Source organism: Lycium ferocissimum, chromosome 3 (genome assembly GCF_029784015.1).
Source record: "Lycium ferocissimum isolate CSIRO_LF1 chromosome 3, AGI_CSIRO_Lferr_CH_V1, whole genome shotgun sequence".
Classification (NCBI taxonomy): domain Eukaryota; kingdom Viridiplantae; phylum Streptophyta; class Magnoliopsida; order Solanales; family Solanaceae; genus Lycium; species Lycium ferocissimum.
Window position 1 is genome coordinate 18984212 of NC_081344.1, and position 6000 is coordinate 18990211.

Sequence of the window (6000 nt, forward strand, 5' to 3'; positions counted from 1 at the left end):
ACTAGGCTGAAGTGGCGAATGAGCCGCCGAAACATATAACACGCACGCGTACTTGTACAAACATAGCCATACCCGCAAACATGTCCACGGACCTCTAAACGAGTAACAAAATCATATGACGGGACGGGGCCCGTCGTGCCCTAATAAATATATACATATGCATGGAGAAAGTATATATACCAAAATATAGGCCACGAATGAAGGAGCACCCCCGGATAGCGAAAGGTGTCCTAAGTGGGTGGATCACCGGTGAGCGTCGAGCCACTGCGGGCATGAACGCGACCCCGAAAGGGGGGGTCGGTGCGAGGAATATGTGCGAGGTATGTAAAGCGAAATACGGAATCATAATAACAAATTACGTAAAATAGATATGGTATGCAAAAAATATCACAATATTTATCAAAAATATAAATCATGCATAGGCTCTTAGAACGATGGTCGCCCGGCTTTGTCACATGGTGCCATACCACGTCATACTCCCGGAAGGTTTCAAATCTCGACACCCGACATATCATATCACGTCAAAAAGCGTATCTCCCCGAACGCCAAATATACACGGTGCCCGAAAGGGACTCGGCGTGCGGAACACATCATACTCCGGAATATATCAAAGTGCGCACGAACGTAACCGGCCGGGCGAACGATGTCGTAGTAATAAGCACGAGTGGAGTCGTGAGTAACCAAATGCGTGTAAACAAATAAGTAAACAAGTTACCTTTCAAAATTTGATGGCCAAGTATGCTTATCGACACTCAAAAATACATGAACGAGTTTCGGGTCAATCGGAATTAGTATACAAAAGTTACGAGCTTTTGAAGTTATTTACGAATCCAACATCTTATGAGAGTCACCAGAAAGTCAAAATGTCTATCGTTTAGTAGTCGTAACGATAACCAAGGGTTTCCTTAGGTAGCATACAAAAGCTATGTCCAATAGGGCAACGTAGTAAGACCTCGAGATTCGTGGGCCCACCTCGGCCGAGGCAGCGCACTCAAGTTATGATTACTAGACCTTAGGGAATTTGTCTATGGAAGTGTTAGCGTTATTCGGTTTCATTTGGCGTTATAGATGTTTGAACGTTTGTTTTGACAAGACAAGGAATAGATAATTCAATTTCCGAATGAAAAAGGGTCAACTTTAGGCTCGAATTCGAGGAGTAGGGTCGTCAAGGGGGCTCGTATCTTAGCCTAATAACATACCTAGACATGCTAAGAGAATAAAAGCAAAGCTTTACATACCTTATTTACTCTATATGCTTGACCAAACTCAATCCGTTTCGTCAGAAACCTACGATTGGCCACGGTGCAAAAGGCATTGCCATCTTTCTAGGAATCCCATCTTAACTCATTCTTATCTCTTAAAATTTGGGCAGCATCTCCCTACACATACGGATCCCGAGAATTTAACCTCGGCTAAAAATATCAACAACGGCCCAACGACAACACCAACGGCATCACAATCACCTTTAAAACGCGTTAGCGTGAATAGTATTTTTCTTATATAGGGGCGACAACTCTAACCTAACTTCGCCCTTCCAATCCCCGTTAATATTTCCATGTCTATTCGCTAATTCAAAATCATTCCAAGGCAACGGAAGCATTACATGGCATGATACCAATTTTTGCAAAACATACAAAAGTTCCACCAGACCATAATTGTCCAAAACTCTATATTCTTGACATAAATATTCATAACGCATTTTCACCTTCCGAATTCATTAACAACAATCATGATTAGCACCTTAACAATTCATTCTCGTAATTACACAAATTTACCATAAATTCATTAATTTTCCTACAATCATTTTACATCCAATTTTTCATGCAAATTATAGCTAACATTCTTCCATTTACTCCTGAGGCCATTACAACACAATTAATATAGTAAATGTAATTTAATCTACTTCCTCCCTTAACCCCATTTTCGGCCACACACCACACACCTACAACACACAATTTTTTTGTTCTACCCTTTCCACCTTCTACAACACATATACATATCTCTTTCAAGATGAAAGGAATGAAATCTTACCTTTTTCTTCCTAACTTCTTCACTTGGCCAAGGTGTCAAATTGACGAAACAAGCGGTCTATCTTCCGAAATAGCTACCACGTTGAAGAGGGTCCTTCAATTAGTAGAATCACCACAAGAAAATAATTTTTGGGACAAGATTTAAAGGGTGAATTTGGGGGTGTTTGGTAGAATGGTTAAGCTTGTTCTTCTTCTTCTCCTTTTTTTTTTGGCTCTTCTTTTTCTTTATTTCTCTTGAAAATTCTATTAATACAACATATTAATCACATGGAAAATTAATTAAAACATGGGCTTTGGGCCAAGGCTTGGCCGGCCACCCTCTCTTTTGGGCCAATTTTTCCTTCTTTTGTTCTTTTGGCCCAATTGATTGTGGGCCTCGTTTTGAAATTCCGAAATTAATTTTTGAAATTCCCGATTTTTGCCCCTCGCCTTTCCCGCTCTTTCCACATTAATAGGTCATGAACAACACACCTATGAAATAAATCAAACATAACCTTATTTCTTTCAAGCCCAATTTATTTCAAATTTTTGCGAATAGGCAAGGACTCGGGATATAACAAAACGTGCCCTTGCGTCTTTCGCTTCCCCTTACCCCAAACCCTAGCGCCGCCATGGGGCGAACTACCTTTCTCTCTACGTCATCCATGCCTGAAAATGGCAAATTTGCAAAGGGTACAGCCTTGTACAGGGTTTGTAAGACCGAGAAAGGTAAAACATTTAATGTTTCAATCCAAACTCGTGTTGGTCTCACCAAACGCAACCTTATCACCGTGAGGTCAACCCCTTTTTCTTGTTTTCTGCAGATCAAACGGTCAACAGTGTATTTTCTTTAATTACTCTTGTTTGTTTTCAATTTTGAATACCGTATTATGTTTGATTCTTGAAGAACTTTTTGGATCGGGTTTTGTTGGGTAAAATCTGACCATTGATGTTTATTTTGATTTAATCTCGACCCTACAACATGGATATGTGAGGAGGAAATCCCATTTTAGGGATTTATCCCACATCGAAAACTAGGGTTTGGGATTTGTTTGAGGGTTCTATATAAATGGCCCTAAGTTGATAGATTGAAGAGGAACAGATTGAGATATTCACCCAAAAAAAAAAAACTCAAATACCTAGGGTTTTCAGCATAAAAATTGCGAGAACCTTTAATTTTTGAGTTAAGTTTAAGTTTTAAATTTTGATTGCTTGTTTTGTGAGTGGCTGAGGTGATTTGGGAACAAGAAAAATCTCTAAGTCCGACCTCGACTTGGTTGCACAAGCAAATGGTAATTTTCATCCTTTCTTTAATTTTAGTTGTTTTGTGTGTTTCTTCTTATATGCTTATGTGGTAGTTTAGCTTAGTTTTAGTTAATTTATACTTCTTCCACTATGTTATACATTTGATAGGGTAGTTTAGTGTTAATCACTGCTTATTTAGTAATAGCATAGTTAATTTTTGCATGTTTAGTATTAGTGTTTGGCTCATGATTATGTTCTAATTAGTGTAGTTTTTTGTCCTTGATTTAGAATGATTGTGTGATTTATTCTTATGGTATAGTTTGGTTGGTTCTTGGCGTTGTTAAGTCTTTTTACAAATCAAATTTGGTTTCTTTGTTGTTCTTTGTGATCCAAAGTTGTTGTGTCCTGTTTGGCTCATGTTCTAGTTTATATTGCTCATCCTGTGGCTCATGTTCTAGTTTAAATTGCTCATCCTGTGGTAGTTTGCTTTTGTTCAATATTCAAACATAGTCATGTGATTTTGAATATGAGCTGATGACCTGGTACTGGATAATAGATGCTTGTCTGGGTTTGTTGAAGCCCATAAACTTGGGAAGAGTTCCAATTTTTCTAAAAAAAAAAGAGGTTGTAGTATGGTGGTTTAACCAAACCGTTTGGGTCTGTATTTTAAATCACCCCTAAAAGTTGTGAGTTGTCATCATGTGTGTAAAAAGTTGCTCTCTTGTGTAATTTAAACCTTTTTTTGTCAAAAAAAAAATTAATGAATACCGAGTTTAGACTATAGTCCATGATTTACTTTGCTTTCCACACTTTGTCTAAGCATGGTTAAAATAAGTATTAGTTCTAACGACTTGGTTCTCCTGATTCTTACATCTATGCTTTACTATCTAAAAGAGAAAGGGGAATTTATATTCTTGATCTAATCTAGGAGGTCCTGTTTGTTCTACATAAACTATCTACTCACTTATATTGTTTACTCAGGTTTTAAAGAAAGATTGTGCTTTTTTTGTATATGTGTAACTGTCTTATGTAATCTTGAGCTTATTTGGCACTATCTAATCACTGGTTTGTTGTGGTAACTGTCATAATGGGTGAATTCCACCCTTGATAATATGAAGTTTAGTTAACTGACTAGGTGAATAAGTTTAAAAGCAATCCAAACTAATTTTCCTTGGAATCAGATAAATCTCTTAGGTTTACAGATTAGGAGTTAAGTAAAACAAGGTCATGGTTTATGTCTTATTTCCTCTAGTTTGTCCTCTATGCTCCTAAATGTCCAATATATCAACTGCCATTGCCTGTGTCATGTGTTGTTTTTGTTGGTTTCAAAGACAGGACTTGAACTCTCTTGTCACTATTTTGATATCTAGCCAAATTGAGCAGTCATCTGAACCTGTTTTAATGGGTAGGACATAAATGTATATGGACTTTAAAGGGCTAAAATAAGGGATAAAGATTTGAACTTGAATTATTTGTATCCTGATTGACCTGTTCTGCTGAAAGTTATAATGTTAGGATGATCTTTTTGTCCTTGTATGCTCTGTTTGAAGAATAGTACTTTAAGTAGAAATATTGAACCATTTATATCCCCTCCCCTTTCCCTTAGTTGTTTTGAACTGAATATCAGCCATATACAATGGATATACATAGAGTATACAAGTCTAGTATACATTCCAATACACATAGAGTTATATATATTGTATATCACCTGATTTTCTCTTAAAATAAGCTTTAAAACATGGTATAATGGGCTTGTCTGAATCCATCTATTTGTCCACACGTGAACCTTATGGGCTTGAGGCTAATTATTGGGCTTTAGTATAATTTCTTTGAAACTGTTTGCATTCCTTTACTGTTTGGGCCCGTGTCTACGAATCCTTAGGCTTTGAATAATGATTATGTCTCAGCCAAATTTGTTGAAATATGTATCTGAATTAGATCTGTTTAGTATATGTACGTTTGGACACTTGCATATTTTAATTTCGTCTAAATTGTTGTGTATAAGTTGGGTGCATTCTAAACCCATTCTACTCTTTTCCTTTTCTTTACATGGGATACCACACAGGCGCGCTTTTTTTTTTTTTTCATATACCGTATGTTGGTCGAGGCTCGATGTTACACCTCGTATTTTCGGAGGAACGCTCACACGAGCCTAAGTACAAGCACGTGGAATTTTGAGCAAGAGAGGTAACCTTCGGATTTTAAGGAACGACGCAAGTATTAATCATATTTATGGATAAAGTGATCTATGAGGCTGTATGCACCTATATTATGGTTATGAGGGTTTAAGATCATGTATAAGAAGTGTCCGAAGGATTGGAGGTCGATCGACCGAAGAATGAAAATTTGGACGAACTGGGCAAAATTGCCCTACGCGTTCGCTGTAGAGCCTCGCGTTCGCGATGGCCATGAAAATTCTAAACCATCGAGTTCGCGAGAGTCCCTCGCGTTCGCGAAGGCCAATTGTTAAGTCGGTTCCACCGACTTTGGCACCCTATATAAAGGGTAAAAACCCCACTTTTTCATCAGATTTTTTCTCAAGAAAGCTCAGAAAACAGTTGAGGGGTGAGGATACCATAGAATTGAGCGAATTTCAAGTGGCGGAGTATTAGTTTAGGTCCGGATAGCACGCAGTTGTGATTGTAGTATCGTTTTGCGGTGGATTTCGATTTGGATTCTAGGCGAACACTAAAGATATTGTTGTTTTAGTAAGAACAAGATATGAATCTCTTCCTATTGATATTAA